Genomic DNA, 19,955 nt, shown 5'->3' with positions numbered 1-19,955 from the left:
TCTAGTATGCGGTACTGTGTCTCCCACAGCCTGGTCCAGGAATCCAGGGGTGGATGTGGGAACAGCACCACTCGCCATTACCCCAGTAATCCACTAGCAAAATTATTGCTTCCTATTCCTTCAACCCTACACTCTGCGGGGCTAGAAGTCTTAGTTCCAGAGGGCGGGAAGGCTTTTACTAGGAAGCACAACAATGATCCACTGAACTAGACGCTAAGACCCCACCCCGGCCCATCATCTTGGTCTCCTTCTGCCTTTGAATAAACAAGTTAAAAAGGGAGGTAAGGTGTGAGCAGGAGTGACTGGCCCAGACTATGAAGGTGAAGTTGGACTATTACTCTACAGTGGAGGAAAGGAAGTGTAGGAGATCCCTTAGAATGCCTCCTAGCATGCCCTGTGATTATTCAGGTCAGCGGGACACTACAGCCGCCCAGTCCAGGCAGGATAACAAACAGCCCAGAACCTTCAAGAATAAAGGTATTTTTAAAAAAGAATAAAGGTATAGGTCACTCCACGAAGAAAAGAACCAAGACCCACTGGGTGTTGAAAGCCAAGGGACTACAATGCTAGCTGTGACGCCATGATCAGTCACACAAGTGGACTGCAACTGTAATAGTTTTCTCCTACTATGCTTCTTATGTAATATGTTGATAAAGTTAATATTGGTTCTTAAGTACCCTTGTTAAACCTGTGTTACAATGTTTAGTTATAAAATGTTAGGAGTAAGCATCACCCGAAGTTGTTTTCTATTCTGGGGAGCTATCAGTGCATTTCCACTTGTATGCAGGATAGTTAGAACACATTCAGCATAAGTACAAACTTGTCTTTGTAACTGGAGACTAAGTATGACTTCAGGAAATGCATCTGACAAGCAGAGGACTATGACGGTTCAATGATCGCGTCCACCTGAGTCAGAGCTCTTTTTTCACCATTCTTGAGCCCACGAGGGATGAAGGAGCCAGAACCTGAAGGAGAGTGAGCGTGCACTCAGGCTGAGGGTGAGGACTGCAAAGACTACATACGCTGGGTGCCATTCTGCCAGCCCCAGCGACTCCTGCTCCAGAAGCTGCTGGAGTGAGGATGCAGGGAACAGCAGGACAATGGCAGTGAGCCCCAGGGAGATGAGGGCTCAGCCCCGTGTTAGCCTCCTGGATTTGCACCAGCACCTCAAAGCAAAGGCTGCAGCCTGCAGGGAAGCTGAGAAGGAGAACAGCTGAAAGGACAAAGATTCCGGAGAGTGCGGTGAGGGTTACGCCTTCCTGTCAGTGAGGGACACAGCAAGGCGTCCCGTAAGGTGAGCCTATCAAAACTAGCTGGATGCCACCCACTGTGTCCTCAGCGTGTCTGAGGGGCAGCAGGAGCGCATACTGAAGAAGTACCACATCGTGGTGGAAGGAGATGGCTGCCTACTGCCTATCAAGAGCGCCAAGGAAATGAAGTTTCCTGTGGCCATGCTGTGAGGCCTGGAGGGGAAAGACATCCCCGCCCAACACCTGTCCACCATTCTGTCTGGCCAGGACATGACTGCATCACTTCACGGAGTCAGGCAAGATCCTGTGTTCACGCCGCTCACCACGAAGTCTGCCTGGAGTAAGAGAAGCAGTTGCCTTTCTCTAAACACGAGGGACCCGTGGACTCATCATCTGCCCCTCCTAGGAACAGGCCCAACAGACCCACGGCATTCTGGATAATTAATGCCATCACTGCAGGAGGACGCCTCACCCCTCCTTCACTGTGATCCTTCAAAGAGCAGATGGAGACCACCTGACACAGTGTGCACAGGACGGTGGCCGTCCCTGCGCGCCTCATGAATTAGATACACCAGGAGATGGTCAGCCTCGACACCTGTCACTGTCTGGCTCTGGAGGAGGCTGACAATGGTCGATGGGGGTTCGAGGGCAATACCTGCACCACCTTCTCCTACTCAGAGGGCCAGTGGCAGAGTCTGCGCTTCAGTGCCACCATGCAAAAGAGGATCCAGCACAAGAGCACCCTGGTAAAGCCTGTCACTATCAATGTGGGTTTGCACTGCGGCTGCCAGCCTGGAAGCCACACGGGAGGCAGAATATGTGACGGAAGAGGCCAAGGTGGCGCTGCCTGCTTGACTGCCCACAGAAGACCCCTCTCCCTGTGTGAATCTTTGTGGAGGAGGCAAATGTAGCTGCTGCTGAAGGGAGCTGAGGCTGTGGCCACCCAATGGGGCAGAGATCAGGAAAAACTAAGGCCATTCAAAGTGTTTCAGGAGGGCAAGAAAGATGTGCTGATGGCCACAGATGTGGCCTCCGAGAGCCTGGACTTCTCTGCCTTCCAGCACGTCATCAATCGTGAGATGCCTGAGCAAACTGAGAATTACATGCAGACAGCTGTACTGGGCACTCGGGAAATGCTGGCGTTGCCACCACCTTCATCAACAGGGCCTGTGACGGGCTGGTGCTAGTGGACCTCGAATCCTACTTTTAGGGGCAAATCAGAAGGTGCCACCAGTGCTGCAAGGACTGCACCACAAGGACAATGCTGGACAGTGGAGGAAAGGATGGCTGTGTCTCCTGTGGGGGCCTTGACCGCTGGATCAGAGTGTCCCAAACTTGAGGCCATGCAGACCAAGCAGCTCAGCAATATTGGCCACGAGGACTTCGTGACCCACAGCCCCATGGATGTCTGTTTCTCCTTTTTCTAATGACCGAGTAAAGATGTATGTCCTATGCAAAGTTAATAGGTTACTTGAGTTTAACACCTTCATATAGTTGTGACTTATAGTATGGATAAACAAGTTAATGGGCTATGTATTGCTTTAGTCCTATGCACTTGCTTATAAGCATGTGGTTATTATTTTATTCATGTTTTATTATTTTATTTATATATGCTTTATGTAGTATGATACATGTATGTTACATTGGTAGTGGGGCAGTGCATTAGTGCATGAAGTACTTAGGGTAAAGAATTGCATGACTTTAAAATGCTGAAATACATGACTGCGGTGTTAATGAAGGTAGTTTAATTAGAATTACGGCTTTGGGTGCTGGTGGTAGAGCTGTAAGTTTCTTGCTTAATGCTGAGGTCCTAGGCCTGTGGCAGTGGACACACGGCATGCAGGCCACAAGGGGCTATTTGTATCACGGAAAGCTCTAAGAGGTTCACCTTCACTGTCCTAGGGAGATGAATTCTCTGTTTTTGGTTTTCAAGCCCAGAGGAATGCTGCAAAGATTCATCGTTTAATAGATTATCTCCTAGTAGGCTTATTAATGGTATAAAGAGTAAACTAACAGAAAAATGCAGGACGGGTGCTAGTTGAGCGTAATATTAAATGGGTACTGTACTGGCTGCCTCCGATCCATATTAGCTCAAGTAAATTTGCTATTAGCATTCAGAAAGGCATTGATTCAAAGGATGAAATGTACTTGGTTGTTTCAATAAGTGAAGGATAGGAATGATAGGTAACATCAGGATGGAAGACATTAGTCCTAGTACTCCTCCGAGTTTCTGGGGGATGAGGCGTAGGACTGCATACGCAAGATGGAATATTCTGGTATAATATGTGGAGGAGTGTTAAGTAGGCATGCGGGTATGTGATTACCTGAGTCTCCTGTTAGTTTGGAGAGAATAAAACTAAACTTAGTAAAGTAAACAAGGAATAGAACTTGTAAGAGATCTTTAAATGTATAGGGATAAAATGGAATTTTATCTGCGTTGATGCCTTTATGAAGAAATAAATGAATTACTACTAAAGCTGGGATAATAAATGGTAAAACAAAAAGCTAATTAATTAATTGGATCAGCACAGTTCTGGGTGTGGCTGAGGGGATTTACTGAAAACAGAAGCCCGGCACTGGGCAGGCTTGCCCCCTGCATGGAATAAAAGGGAAGGAAGAAGGAAGGCTCCTCCTGTTTGGGGGGACATCTTCACCCTCACCTTGGACTGCCAGCACCGGCCCCGCAGCCTCCTGATAGGGTGGCAAGGGACACTGCAGTGAGCCCCAGGCCCTGGCCTGGATCCCTAGATCTCTGCTCGAAACAGCCTTTTGCATTCTTCAATGCTTGACTCTGCAAGTGGCCACTGTAAGCCTGTCTTATAAATCCTTATAATGTTTATGAATTACATTAGGTATGTTTCTCTAGTATGCACCAACTGATACAGCAACCATAAAAATTAAATGTTATAAAAGAAACAATAAACAAATTGACTTCAGGAAATTAAAAGCTTTGGGGTATGACAAGCTACATCAGAGTGAAAAAACTCAGAATGGGAGAAATATTTCCAGACCCTGTGCCTGACCTGAGATTAGTATCCAGAAACCATAAAAGACTCTGGAAAGTAAAAACAAACCACCTGATTTAAAAATGGCTCAAGGACTTGACTAGAACTTTCTTTGAAGATAATATACAAATATCCAAAAAATACAGTACATGAAAAGGTCCTCAAAACCACAAGTCATCAGGGAAATGCACATCAAACCCCAATGAGAAATCACCTCACACCCATTAGGTCACAATGATCAAAAAATCTGAAAAAGCTGTGGGTAGCAGCACACGCCTGTAACCCAGCACTCAAGAGGCTAAGGCAGGAGGACTGCTGCAAGTTCAAGGCCAGCCTGGGCTATGTAGCAAGACCTTGTCTCAAAACAAAACAAGAAGCTGGCTGTGGTGGTGCCCTGTAATACCAGCACTCAGGAGGCTGAGGCAGGAGGATCATTGTGAGTTTGAGACCAGCCTGAGCTACAAAGTGAACGCAAGGCCGTCTGAAAAAGACAAAAACAAAACAAAACAAAAAAAAATCCACAAGCAAACTGAAAGGTTCTTGTTGCCCTGGTATAAATTACTGTACGGTTATGGCGGTGGTCTAACTTGGCGGAAGGCCAAAGGTGGAACACCCATCACTTCCTGCTTCTTGCTCAGCCTTAACTGCAGCTCCCCTTCCTGTATGCACAGGAAGAAAACTCCAACCAGCTCCTCGGGCATCATCAATGCCTGCCCTAAGCATCCCCCCTTTCAGAGGTTATATGTATATCCCATGCCCCATGTTCTGGCCAGCGCCTTCTGGCAGAGGGATCCAGGTTATCTATGGTCATGGTCTCCTCTCCATGTTGTTGGAATAAAAGCTATTTTTTAACTTTATATTCTCTTTTATCACGCCGAAAACTCTTTCACATACAACCAAAAAAAAAAAAAAAAAAAAAAAAAAGAAGAAGAAGAACCAAAAAAAAACCTAAAGAAACAAACAACAAACATAAAACCCTGAAAATACCAAGTCCAGGCCAGATGTGGCAAAACTGGCATCCTCATGCCACCTGGTATGATGGTAAAATAGCACAATCCTATAGAAAACAGGTTGTCAGTTCCTCCAAAAGCTGAACATAGAATTACCACATAAAATTACCATATGGATCCAGGAGTGGTGGCGCACACTTGTGATCCCAGCACTCAGGAGGCTGAGGCAGGAGAATTGCTGTAAATCTGAAGCAACTACATTGTGAGTTTAAGGCCAATGTAAACTACATAATGAGATCTTGTTTCAACAAAAGAACTAAATAAATGAATAAACAAAATTACCATAAGAACCAGCAATTCCTTTCAAGGTCAATCCCTAAGGAATTGAAAGCAGGGCCTGCAGAGGTATTTGCATCCTGTGTTCACAACGGCATGATCACAACAGCTACAGCAGGGCGGCAACTCAATGTGTATGAAGGGGTGAACGGAGGAGCCAATGTGGTCTCTCCATACGGGGACAAACTTAAAAGGGCGGATTTTCACACCTGTTGCAAATGGATGAACCTTGAGGATATGATGCGAAGGGAAATAAGACAGACACAAGCCATGCAATTCCATTACGCAAAGAGCGGAGGAGATGGATAAAATAGATGGTGGTGGCCAGGGGCTGGGGTGGAAGAATGGGAGGTGAGTGCATATGGACGCAGCTTCTGTTTAGCAAAACCAAGAGAGTCCTGGAGAAGGATGCTGCTGATGTTTGCACAGCAGTGTCAATGTGCTTGTGCTACAACAACAAAAATTAGAAAAGCAAGAGAGGAGAGAAAACAATTAGGGCTTATAGCAAGGGACTTGGAGGTACTAGTGAATGAATAAAGCAAATGTAGGACCATGTGTTTTACAAGTTCTGGCTTTAAGAACACTGCAAGCTGCAAGGGGAGGGTCCAGCGCAGCTGCTACTGCTCACCCCATTCACCCCTTGCAAAAACCTCAGGGCTGACTTTGCCCGCAATGATCACTAAACAGACGTTAACTTCCCCAAATGTATAATGGGGTGTGCATGAGAACAATTCTCCTTAGACAGCAAAGTCCTGCAGGGCTGCTCACTCAACTTTGCACTGCTCCAGGGCCTCACCGCACCCTGAGCCCACCCAAACCTGCCGGGGTGCCCGCCCAGCCTTTCATAGCCGGGGCGGAGCCCTCAATCCTGGCTGTGGAGCCCATTCACCTTTGAGTCTGAGAGGAGGCAGTGCTGCTTTTTTTAACATCAAGGGCAGGCCTGTGCTGCCAATTCCAACCTCAGACAAGCCACATAAACAGCAGGTGGAGAAACAAACCAGCACATACATGAAGTAGGTCTGTGGCAGCGATTCTTTGAAGTGAGAACTCTGCTACTCGAAAATGTGCATCACAGGTCTTAGAACTTCAAGGAACACGAGCAGGGAGAGATGAAGGCCACCAAGAGAGCGTTGTCAAAAACTCTTACTATTAAAAGCTTTTATTTTTAAAAGTTTCTAGAAACTTCTGCCCCATGCCCGGACAGTTCCAGCCTGAAATCTGGGCAACGTTTTGCTGCTTTCTGGGAATAAAGGTATAGGCCGGGTCAGACAAGAGCAGCTAGGCTGAGATCGAGGTCATGATCCCCTCCATCTCCCGCTAAAAAACAAAACAAAACCACAGTGGCCACACTGATCTCAGAGCATGATTCAAAAACTAAGAGCATTGCTGGGAAGAGCTCAGTGGTACAGCGCCTGCCTGCCAAGCGCAAGGTCCTGAGTTCAAGTCTAGGAACCAAAAAACAATCAAACAAACAAAGACCATTATTTCTAAATACAAAATCTCTGAGTATGTCAGAAATGCTGTGGGCAGAAAACCCTGAAGTTTCACAGATGAAAGGACTTCCCATCGATAGGATAAGGGCTTGTGAGAGCTTGGTTTCTACCACCTGCAGAGAACGGAGAAGGCACTGTTTCACCCCAGCTCATTCCAAAGGCTGTGTCTGATGTCCTTGTAAAGGCTGCTGCAACACGGAGCAGGTTTGAACCCAAGCACAGCGGTCAGACCAACAGGGTTATTCTTGCCTGGGGAGGGCCATTAGACTTCTTTCTCTGCACACAGCATGCAGGGCACGATGCTGAGGCAGACTCAACAGTCCAGAAAGTGGGCCCTGCTGAGGGGCCCCACTGGTGCAAACAAACCTTCACACCAACAGCAGACTTTAGCAAGCAGGTCTGCAGAGTGAGTTCACCAGGGAGCCAAACACACAGGACAAGAAGGGCACCCTCAGGGCCTGGCTGTCTATGGACAGGAACGCAGGTCTGCTCCTGCCTTCAGATTGGGATTTACACTGTCACTTTCCTAGGTCTGGACCTCTCAGCCTCCAAAAGCACATGAGCCAATTCCTTATGATCAATCTCTTCATACAGGCATACTGGGTCCCTAGTACAAACACTTCTGGTCACGTGGACCAGAAGTGTGTGTGTGTGTGTGTGTGTGTGTGTGTGTGTGTGTGTGTCTGTGAGTGCTGAGAACTGGAGGCAGGGTCTGTGGCCTGGGGGAAGGAAGCCAGTGTGGAGTCGGGCCACAGCCAGGGAGCGGCTGGGTCCACTGTTTCCCACACAGATGCAGCCGTGCCCACCATCTGTGGATGACCATTCCTTCCTGACTGAATCACTCTGCACCTCTGCCCTCTCTCTCCTCTTTCTATCAGGTTTATTGGGGTATGTTTACACACAGTAAAACGCCGGCTCCTGTTAAATGGACAGCTGGGTGAGTTTTAGCAAGTGCATATTACAGTTAAGATACAGGCCATTTCTAACACTGCTAAAAGTCCCCTCGCTGCCTGCCCTGGCTCTGGGCAAGGCCCACTGTTTCCAGCATATAAGTGGATTTGCCGTATGTGTACTTTTAGCTGTGTCTTTCCTCAGCACAGTGCTCCTGAGATTCATCCAAGCTGCTGCTTGTATCAGTAGACTGTTCCTTTTCTCATTGCTGAGGAGGATTTCACATTATGAATATCAACTGTTCAAGATCTATTTCCCAAATGATAAGCTACTGAGAACTTTTGTGCACAGAGACCAGGGCTGTTTTTTTGTTTTTTGTTTTTAAATGCTGACTTTAAAAAGTCCAAAAAAAGGTGATATAAAAAATATGCTGGGCAGAGTGGCACATATCTGTAATCCCAGCAATTTAAGAGACTGAGGCAAGAGGATCACAAGTTCAAGTCCAGCTGAGAAACTTATCAAGACCCTGTCTCAAACTCAAAAATAAATAAATAAAAACTCAGCTCTTGGGAGCTACTCAGTTTAGTCAATAACAATGCTGGCATCAGGTCAAACTGACCGTCAAAGTATAATATGCATGAATCAAACACACAAACTTAAATGCTGCATGGTTTCTCTTACCTGAGAAACCCAAAGTATATAAATTAAAGAGCAAAGGAAAAGATTGGTAATAGGAACCAGGGAGATAGATCTTTTGCAAATGAGGAGGGGATTAAGAGGTAGAGGGAGATGAAGGGAAGGGAACGAAAAGTAAGATGCATTATGCATGTGGGCTTCGCTCCATGGTAAACACACACACTGATACAAAACGAAGTGACAGAACAGTAGAATATGCAAATCGTACACTGCCAATGATCAGTTATAAAATTTCAGGGCCTCCACATGGAAAGCTACGAAACACTTTGAATATAAAATGAAGCTCTAAGGGCTGGGGATTTGGCTCAGCGGTATAAGCACATGTTTGAGAAGTTCGAGGTCAGGAGTTTGACCCCAGCACCAAAAAAAAAAAGAAGCTCTAGATGAAGAACTGTGTTAACCACACCCCCCAGCAGCCTCAACACCAAGAAGTCTGTTCTTTCAGCTGGGTTCCAGGAAGAAAACAAACCTTGATCAAAATCCCAAAGAGGAGTTTTGTAGGGCTTGACGAAACTAATTTGTAAAGGTATTAGGAAACGCAAGGGTTCTAGAATGTTCAAGACAAGCTTGACAAGGAAGCACAGACGTGGAGAACTCACACCAGTTCATTTCAAGACTGACTACAAAGCTGTGAGGCAGTAAGGCAGTGTGCAGGGACAGACAAGGACACACGGGAGAGAAGAGAGCCCAGGAGACCCAGACCTGCGCGGTAACAAATGTTTAGCAGAGCTGGCAAAGAACTTCAGCGAGGAAGTCCTTTCAGCAAACGGTGCTGAAACAACAGGACGTCCATTAGGAAAGAACAAACCTCAACCCCCAAACCTCATACCTTACACACAATTTATTCATGGGCCACTCCCCTCAACATGAACACCAACTATAAACCTTCAAAGCCAAAAGAAGACATCGCCCACAACCTCAGGGGAGACAGCCACTTGTCAGGATGATAAACACACAAACCACAGGAGAAAAAATTATTTATACATTGGACTTAAGCAAAATTTAAAATTCAGGTACTTCAAATTTTACCATTAAGAGAATTGGTCCCAGACCTTCGGGAGACTGAGGCAAGAGGATCACAAATTCAAGTCCAGTCCAAGCAACTTAGTAAGATCCATCTCCAAATGAGAAAAAAAAAAAAATAAAATGAAATGAAAAGGGCTACTTGGGTGTGTTGGCACATGCCTGTAATTCCAACATTCAAGAGGCTGAGGCAGGAAGATCACTGTGAATTCAAGGCCAGCCTGCAGTACAAAGCAAGACCCTGTCTTAAAACAGAGAGAGAGAGAGAGAGAGACAGACAGACAGACAGACAGCGAGACACTGACCTGTGTTAAGGGCTAGAGTATATCTTAGTGGCAGAGACCCTGACTAGTATACATGGGGCCCCGGGTTGAATTCCTAGTACTGCCAAAAGTAGATGCCATTCCACGCTGTTTACACGTACGCAGTTTTTTTTTTTAACTTTCACTCTAACTGTGATGGAATTAGGGCAAAAAAATATAAATGACTTGCCCAAGTCTGTAGCCAGCAAGGGCTCTGTGCTGGTCTCTGAAGGCCTGAGAGTCCATTGTCCCAACCACTCTCCTCTTCTGGCCCCCATGGTGTATGCAGAAATGGGGAATTGACTAGATTTTTACTACCTTTATTTCTGAAAGAATTAGCTCCTTCATATGCAAATAACCGAGCTCCAGAGCATTAAGTCAACTGACAGGACCTTCACTAGGAAGTCTAAGAATCTTTCAAGTTTCCTTTATTTATGCTACTGGCAAAGACCAGAAAGTACTTACTGCTTCTGCTTACTACTTTTCCAGCTTAACAAACATTCTACAAAGCAAGTCATTCACTGCCGCTGCCAGCACTGTAGTCAACAAAAATCTGGAAAGTTCCTATTACTGGTGTCAATGTGCACCCTGCACTCCCCGACATGCAGCAGCCCTGTGTCTGCTGGTGTGCTCACTAAAACCCTACTGCACTTGGTGTCACCAGGACTATGGTTTATTTGCTTATAATAGTACTCTTCATTTGTGTTCAGTTAACCTGCAAAACAAAGCTGACAGTACATACGACTAAATGTAAGTGGTAAATGGTCACACCATCATGACAACAGAACATGAATTTATGTCCCAGAAGACCTGAATGAAAGCTGGCCACAAGCTTGACCTCCAAAGTGCAGTGACTTCCCCACAGAGATGGGTGTGGGGGCACAGGGCTTGTTGGCTCTTTCTTCTCTGTCTCTGAGCCCCTGGACAGCATTTTCCAAGGGGACAGAGTCCAAGCTCACACCAGCAACCTAGCGTTCCCAGGTGACACCTTGAGTTTTCAGAAGACAGTGATCATGTTCGATGTATCTCCTACGTTCCGCTCAATACCCCAGAGTTTCACCTGCAGCATCGATGCACACCCTGTCCTCTCTCGGCCTCTCTGTCCTCCATCTCCCCACAAGCTCACCCTGGCTGAGCCACCATCCGCTCTTGCTTGCATGTTAGAAAGCCCTGCAAACCTCTTCCTGCTCGTGCCATGCTGCCCTTACAACCAACCCCAGAGCCATAGTTTTTCTGGTAAGAGCCAGATCCTAGTACATCTCTTCCCCAAATCCTCCAATCGCAGGTGTCCTCTGTCCATTACCGGGACCTCATTGGTCTCATCTCTTATCCCTTTGTCCCCGCTGACCCCAGTCAGTGGACTGCCGTCCATCAGCTGTGCAGTGGGGCAAGCTCCCCTTGCTGGGCGTCAGTACTCTGTCTGGCCTCCACACCCTGCTGCATCTCCAGAGCATTGGTCTTTACTCAGGTTCAGTCACTGTCTGCCCACTGTCATCACAAGTGCTATACCGTAACTTTAGGAGAGAAGTTGTCACAGCTGTGTCCTGAATGCTCCTAACAGCCCCCAGCATACAGTAGGTGCTCAGTAGATGCTATGCTAATGAAAAACATACAAATATGACTGATGCTGGGGGGAAGGTTGAGAGGCTCATTATTATCCTCTACTTGTGGTTATGTTTAAAAACCCCAAGAAACAGAATCAAAGGTGAGTGTGGCAGCACACACCTGTAATCCCAGCACCGGAGAGGCTGAAGCAGGACAGCTGGGAGTTTGAGGTCAGCCTGGACTACACAGTAAGTTTAAAGCTAGCCAGCACTACATAGAGAGACTGTCTCAAAAAGCAAAAAAAGAATCAGTAACAGGAAAAAATATGATGACAGAAAAAAGTCAGTATCTATCAGTAACTCACCTTGGCAGACTGGATCAAATCCAAAACCCAGTAGTATGATGTACAAAATAAACATACTTAATTCAAAAAGAAATGCATGGACTAAAAGCCAAAGGACAGGAAACATATGCCATGCATTGGGAGCCCCAAAACAATCAGGAGTTTTTCTATTTTTAGACAAAGTGGACTTTGATGACAAAAGGCAAAGAAGGTTACTACATTTAGATTAAAGGACTAACTCACCAGAAAGAGATAACAGCTACTAACATATACGCACTGAACATCAGTGTACGAAATGTCATAAAATTCACAATCCTGAACATGAAAAATCAGATAAACATCAATACAGTCATAGTCGAGGACCATAATACCCTGCTGTCACAAATAGATACATTAGACACAAACAAAAACAAAAAACCCAGAATTGAAACACAACTTCCAACAAACAGACTTAATTGATATCTACAGTGTGCCACCCAACAACAGAATATGCATGTGTCTCAGCAGCACATGGAACTCTGTCTAAAGCAGACCACACATTAGCCCCTAAACCACACTTAATACAAGAGCACTGAAATTACTCCATGCATATTATCAGATCATAGTGCAATAAAACTAGAAACCAATGGCCAAAGAAACCACAGAAATTATGCAAATACGTAGAAATTAAACAGTACACTCCTGAATACTCAAATGCTTACAGAAGTAACTTCCTAGAATCAAATGATAATGCCAGTACAACATGCCAGAACCTATGGGACACAGAGAGAGAACACAGTTTGAAAAGGGAAGCTTATAGCTGTGAACACCCATATCAGAAAAACAGAACAAAACGAAACAAATAACAATCCAAATCCAAAGCTAGTGTTATGGCTTGTGTCTAGATGTCCCCTCAAAGCCTCATGAAATTACGTGGAAGGGGCGCTTTTCAGAGGTGGCTGGATTTAGAATGTATGGTGTTGTGATGTGTGATTAGTAAGTCAGTCTACTGATTGGTTCGGCATAGTTTTGGTTAGGATTAAGGGTGTGAGTGCTACACCAGCCCTAGGGATGGTAGCCCGTATGGAACAATATAAGGGACAGGGCAGGGGCGAATGTTATCTCACTGCCTCTTACTTGTTCCTCCTCGGCAGTGCCCCTCTGCCATGCCACAGTCAGAGCCAGCCAACCAGGGGCCGGAACCTCACAGACTGTGAGCCCAATAAACCCTCCTGTAACTTTAGGTGTTGGATATTCTGTTTTAACAAGAAAATTAACTAAGACAGCAGCTAATACAGGAAAAAAGATCAGAGCAGAAATGAATGAAATCAGACTTAAAAATACAAAGAATGTAAGAGACAGTTCTTTGAAAGAAAAAATAAAACAGTCAGTTAATCTTAACAAAACTAAAACTAAAAAAAAAAAGAAAGAAAAGACTGCAAGTCAATGTCATGAGAAAGAAAAGGGAAAAATCACAACAGACACTGCCAAAATCTAAACCATTATTAGTAACTACTTCGAAAACCTGTACTCTAATAATTTGGAAAATCCATAAGAAATGGATACGAATTGATAAAGAAAATGTGGTATTTATATAAAACGGAGCACTACTCAGCCATAAAGAAAGATAAATCTGAGTCATCCGTAGGACAGTGGATGCACTTTGAGATCCTATCAGTAAAATACGTCAGACACAGAAGATTAAATATTGCACGGGTTCTCTTATAAGAGAAACCCAAAATATAAATAAAAAACAAAATAAAAGATAAATAATAGGAACCAGGCAGACAGATCTTTAGCAAAAGGGAAGGGGATTAAGAGATGGAAGGATGAGGAAAGGGAAGGGGGTGAAGGGAGAATTAAGATGTGTGCCGTCCACGCACCGCCTCTGCATGAGGAGTGTAAGCATTCCGTACTGCAAACATGCACCAATGAAGAATATTAAAAAAATAAAACAGCCTCAAGTGCATGAGAGCAAACATCCCCTTACAAAAAAAGAAACCAAAAATGGCTAAAGAAAGCACAGAATCTCTAACAAGTAACCGTGGCCAGGAGACAGGACGCGGGGAACAGGGACAATAAGAGGAAGTGAGAGCAAATAAGCTCCGGCAGAGGAAGGCCCTGCACAGACGGAGGGGACAGGGGCTCGTCCTGCACAGTGCCAGCTTCTTGGAGGCTTTGTTCTTGTTTTTTTGGACCAGGGATCAAACTCATGACCTCGCCCTTGCCAGGCAGGAGACTTTGTTCTTGTTTGTATCAATCTTCCGCACACATGCACTAAGGGCTAAACCGTTCCTCCGAGTTCATCAGGAGCCCAGCAGTCCCTTCCTCTTCCCCTGTGCTTCCTACTGCTCAGTGACACAGGCCCCCGGAGCTGTCACTTAGCTTCCCCCATCACAGCAGGTGAGAGCATCCATCCCCTCTCCACACTGTCCCTACAAAGGGTATCATGATTCCAATTAAAGCCGCAGTCCGTGTTTACACACATCAGCATGGCTGTAGAGAGACTATTCGGGGCTGAGCCTTTGAGCACATTATAATCATTTTTCTTTCCCCACACAACAGTTTATTTTCCGGGGACTAATAACAGCCTGTGTCTTCATTTGCTTTGTTTTCTAGGTACTTATCACTAATCCAGCCCAACTCTGCCAGCTGTCTCCATCTCCTCTGCAGATGTTCCAGAGCATCAGGTGTCGCCTTATAATTTCATCTTCTCCTCGCAGAAATCCTCCAAGGAGTCTGCGCGTGGCTCCTGCCTGGAATGTTGGCCTCATGGGGCCTGGCTGCCCCTTCCCAGGCTGGACACCCCGTGTCACCAGTCACCTCTTTACAGCTCAGGAGGGGAAACTGCGGGGGTGGGGGTGCTGAGACGCCTGAGATGCCCATTCTACCTCCCGTGCTTGAGTGTGGAGCTTGAGACTCATGCTTCTCTTTACAATTTGAAAAGCAAGGCTCTCTGATGTTCTAGCGTTGGGGGCTGCTCCTTCCACAGCACAAGGCTCTTCTGCCTCTCGGCCTATGACCACTGTGTGCGGTCTGTTTTATTTCTTCCCTGGGAGCTGCCCAGTCTTCTGTTCAGGTTCTGAAATCTTGCAGCAGTGCGCCTTGGAATGGGCATGCAGCTAACGTTTTTTTTTTTTTTTTTTTTTTTTTTTTTTTTGAGACAAGGTCTCGCTATGTAGCTCAAACTGGCCTTGAACTATGTATCCAGGCTGACCTCAAATTCCACAGTGATTCTCCTGCCTCAGCCTCCCAAGTAAGTGCAGGGATTAGCAGCTAACTCTCATTGCCAGATTCTAGCAGGGACACGTGCACCTTCCAGTCAATCCTCTGCTTGCCCAATTCCTCACAGTGTGATTGAAGCACAAGCTTCCCTTGCTGCCCAGCTCTTTAGTTTTTAAAAATTTATTACCATTATTATTATTATTATTATTATTGGTTTTTTGAAACAAGCTCTATGTAGTTCAGGATGGCCTTAAATTCACTATGTACCCCAGGCTGGCCTCAAACTTATGCAGATCCTCCTGCCTCAGCCTCCTGAGTGCTGGGATTATAGGTGTGTGCCCTCCAAACTTGCTCTGCCCAGCCTTTTAAAACCCAAATTGAGAGGTGAAAAGCCCAGATGAGGGCAGGTAACCTGTGTTTTCATCCTTCCTGCTGGCCACTGGGTGGCCCTTCAGAAAAGTTTAAGTCCTAGGACATTCTGTGGGTGATTTTGCACCATTTTTCTCTATTCTTTCTTGCTAAAATTTAGTTTACCTGCTGACTTCCTGATCTGATTCTTTTTTTCTCTCTCACTTCCCAACTCTTTGCTATTCTGTTCCACTTTCTGAGAACATTCCACCTTCAGAGCACCCAGTTGCCTGCTTCTCACCTCCCTGGCCTCCAGCTGGCACACTCCCTGCCCCTCTGGGGGTGGCCTGGCCTGGCTCTTCCACTTCCACACAGGCTTTCTTCACATGGCCCCATGTTCACATTTAAGGCACAGGGGATAACAGGACGTGATGCTCTGGACCCTGGGAGGGGTTATGAATTATGATCCCCCGTGTTGTTATGTTTAGGTCTCTTCTCTTGGGCTCCTCAGACCCCCAAAGCCTGCAGTCTGCACTCGTACGGGGGCTGAGGGGCTCTGTACTGAATCCTTTTGGTCTGAACACCCCTGTCGCCACCCCTACTCTCAGCAGTGCTTGGCGTTTCCCATTATGGTCTGAAATATGTTGAAAGTCTCTAAATAGTTAGAGAAACCTCCTCCTTGGTTAGCAGCAGGAGGCAGTAGCTGAGAGGGCCAGTTATCTCCAGGCACATCTGTGGCCAGGGACTGGAAAGCCACCAGCCCCAAATGCAGCCACCAAGCAGGTGTGAAACTTAGCTACTTTCTAAGAGGAAGAATTTATAACTGGAAACTAAAGATGTGAAGTGTTTTAACATGACAGGCCAGCTGCCTTTGTTTCACTGTTACCAACAGCCAGTCTCTCACCCACTGCACCTTCAGCCCTGGACTCTAGGAGAGAACCAGCCTTGATACTACTGCGTTTATGACAACGAACTGCATGCACACAGTCAGCCACACAACAGCTTCTCATCTGTCCTCCAACCTCGGACTGCAGTTCCCTAGAGTTCCCACCTGGACCTAACAAATGTCTAGAATTCTGCAAGTCTGAAACTCACCTGTGCTTTTACCCTCCCCTCCGCACCCCAACATACCACAGAGCAGGTCCCAGCGCTGCCTACTGTGCCCACTGGAGGTCACCTGCCCTTCCTTCAGCACTTGCTACAAAGGACCACCACCCAAGGGCCCCCCGCTTTTGTCCTCTTCCGCTCCTCGGCCTTTTGTGTTCTCGTGGGCACTGTCCTAAACCCACAGCCACAATGCTACCTGCTCAAGGCAGTCTGCATCTCCAGACCCTAAACCACCTTTTCCCTCCCAGCCAAAACATAGATTTAACAGCCAAATCTCCTCCTCACACCTCAACTGTTCACATCCACAAACATAAAACTCAGACTCCCCAGTGCAGCATGCCAGGCCCCTCACAGAAATCTATCTGTCTTTCTGCCCAACCCCAATTCGACATCTTCTAAGCATGACTGTCCTCACCATCGCCTCCCCTTGGAATGTCTTCCCCAAACACCACTAACCCTTGACGACCCAATTTCCACTCCCTTCCCATGGTGGAAAACTCCCAGAGCCAGGCTTAGCTGCTCCCTCTCTCCACACTTTGCTAACACCTAGCTTGCCCATGCCAGCTTCGAGCTGCCCAGGGCAAGGCTCACACATTTCCAGCATCCAGCACAAACTAGATCTTGTGCACAATTAGAGGCCCAACAACGTCTGCAGAACCCATGAAGCAGGTGGACACCAGTGACTCTGAACCCTTTCTTCAGGCCTGCAAACACGGCCCAGCGCCCTACCAACTCACATGCAGGGAAACTAAGCACCTCACCATTCCACCCAGTTGACAGCAGTGGACTTCACGTTATTTCCGAATTATCCTGCTTTTCTTCTGTCACCCAGACACTAGCTCACATTCTCAACGCCGACCTCACCTAGAAAGGCTAAAGCATGCCCTGCAGTGAGGGCAGGGAGGGGACCAATAGCCCTGCTATAGACTGCATCCCCTCTGCCTGCGGTCACATTCTTATTCATCCTGGCCTTCCGACTCTCTCCTGCACAGGATTATAAAATAAATAATTTAATAATCATGAAAACACTACAGCTTGTTGTGCTCCCGCCAGACGGAACCTCTGCCTGAGCCAAGGGTTTGCCAGCCATGTCTTGGTGGCCATGAGCCCAACAGAGAAGACAGATCCCACTGTTAGCCACTAATGCAAGGCTTCCATTTGCCCAAGAGGCAGGATGCTGCTTTGAGAGCACAGGGTCATTTAAGTGATGCTTTTCCATGCCCTGCCTGTGAGCGGGCGTCCGCACAGCACAACTCCCAGCTGTGGTCAGCAAAGGGGAAGCCGCCGTCAGGGGCAGAAAGATGCCCAGCAGACCCGGACGAGGTGTGGTACCCGAGCAGTCCCTGCTTAGGAACAGTCCTGGCCCCCAGCCGAAAGCCGACCGCGGACTGTGAGCCTCCCGTAAGGGATCTCAGGGACACTGCAGCATCTTTGTTGTACCGGAAGCATTACCGATTTTGCTGCATGAGGACCAATTAGCCGAAGAATAAAACAGACACCAACCACCGAGCAAGGCCGGGTGCCCGGTCTGTCACAGAGGCGATCGAAGGTGATGGCGGCTGCACACTCACTTTCACGCACCCTGCTGGCCCCCCGCTCCCCGCGAGGAGGGTGCTCAGAGAGGGTGTGTGCCACGCCAAGGTCACACAGCAGACTAGAGTGGGGCTCCGAACCCAGAGCCACACTGGACCTGCCCATCCCGCGCTAGGGGACCGACCCGCGCTCCTCCGCCCGGCTGATACACCCGTGCCTGCTCGTGAAACCACAGCACGCCCCTCGCCTCTGGCCTTACCCGCGTCCTCGCGCCGAATCCTGGCCGCAGCCAGCACCAAGCCGCCTTGCAACTAAATGACCCTCCCGAAACGTAGTCCTGCCCACAGCGCTAGAGCCCCGCCCCCACAATCTTCTCGCGAGATGTCGTCACGGAGGCAAAGACACCTAGTGGCCGTCCTCGCCGTGCGCCTGCGTTCTCTGAACGCTGCCCCGCCCCGGCCAGTCGCTGCCATGTGGCGCTGTATTTACTGCTACAGACTGGCCACGCCCACCAACCCCAGGAGCCCCTCCTCTTCAGCAGCAGCCAATCCAGGGCGACTAACCTTCCAACATTGAGGGTGGGGCAGGGGCAAGGGCGGGGCAAGGGCCGGCAGGGCGGGACCTACTCTGTAGTCAGATTTGAGTCTGGTTTCTCCTGACTATAGTCCTACTACCTGGCTCCTTTCTCCCCTCCATCATGTGGAGGTTGTTGCCAGGGTCTATACTGAGCTCCGTTTCCAACCCTTACTTATTTTTATTTTTGAATTTTGAGACATCTCTCTAAGTTTCCCAGGCTAGGCTTGAATTTGCGATCCTTCTGCTTTAGCCTTCCAGAGCGCTGGGACTATAGGTGCATCCGATTGAATCTGGCTCCCTCTTTAATGATGTTCCTGCTGTTTGACGGATCGATTATGAGTCTCAACTCATTGGGAGAGGACTGTGATGCTCATCAGCTAGGGCTTTAGATTCTTTGTGTAATCTTGGCAAGTGAATTAGCCTGTCTGAGATCGTCTCCGAATCCACAAAAAAGTAAAGAAATTACCTTGTGAGGAGTCTCTGGGACTCAAATGAGTTGTGTGCAAAGTGCCAAAGCGAGGTGTCTAATACATACGAAGCCTACACTAGTCATTCTTGGCATCTACTTTTTAAAATTGTGATAAAACATACATCACATTCAAGTTACATGTGTGCGTGCGTGTGTGCATTACTGGGACTTGAACTCAGACCCTTCACATTGAGCTGCATCTTCTTTTTTGTTTTGAAAAAGGATCTTGCTAAGTTGCCCACTTTTGGCTCAGACTTGTGATTCTCCTGTCTCAGCTTCGCAGCATGCTGGGGCTATAGGTGTGTGCCACCATATGGTAATAAGCCATTTTCCATATTACTATCTACTTTAATGGTAGAATAAGCTTTAAATCTGACAGTACCAAAGGCTAGTGGGGTTGCAAAGCAGCTGCATTGCCTACATTGCTGGTAGGAATGCAAAAGAGTGCAGTCCATCTGGAAACATCGACTGATTCTTAGAAACATCTTCCTGACAACGCAGCAGGCTCAGTTCTAGGTCTTGAGCTAAGGAAATGAAATTTATATTCCCACAAAAGCTGGTATTTGGATGTTTTCATAGCTTTGCTCAGTTTCCCTAACTGGAGACAACCCAGATGTCTGCACCCAGTGAAGGAGTAAACTGTGGCACAACCACACAATGGGATAGTACTCAGCCATAAAGAAACAAACTCAGTGCATACAACAACCTTGTGCTGACTGGAAATGAAGCCAGTGTCAAAGCTGTCTGTGAGTGTATTAGTAACTTCCATGGAGGAGGAGCCCTATATGCACAATTTAAAGAAGGAGAGGCTTATTTTGGCTCACAGTTTCAGATTTCAGTCCATGGTCAGATGACTCAGAAACACTGTAAAAAGGCATGGTGGG

General features: G+C 47.1%; 1 protein-coding gene and 1 pseudogene across 1 annotated transcript in view; one reads left to right on the top strand and one right to left on the bottom strand.

The window, feature by feature from the left end:
• Nucleotides 1-18,428, bottom strand: part of Chst12 (carbohydrate sulfotransferase 12) — a 30,257-nt gene extending 11,829 nt beyond the window's left edge. The window contains exon 1 of the mRNA XM_005003716.4: nucleotides 18,286-18,428. The gene's annotated coding sequence lies outside the window, so the exon portion shown is untranslated. The remainder of the gene's footprint in view (nucleotides 1-18,285) is intronic.
• Nucleotides 882-5,112, top strand: LOC100720429 (probable ATP-dependent RNA helicase DDX41; annotated as a pseudogene).
• Nucleotides 18,429-19,955: the final 1,527 nt, after the last annotated feature.

Source organism: Cavia porcellus, unplaced genomic scaffold, assembly GCF_034190915.1.
Source record: "Cavia porcellus strain 051 isolate PalLab524CR breed Dunkin Hartley unplaced genomic scaffold, mCavPor4.1 scaffold_23, whole genome shotgun sequence".
Lineage (NCBI taxonomy): Eukaryota > Metazoa > Chordata > Mammalia > Rodentia > Caviidae > Cavia > Cavia porcellus.
Note: the sequence above shows the minus strand (reverse complement) of the source record. Positions and strands in the feature narration are given on the sequence as shown.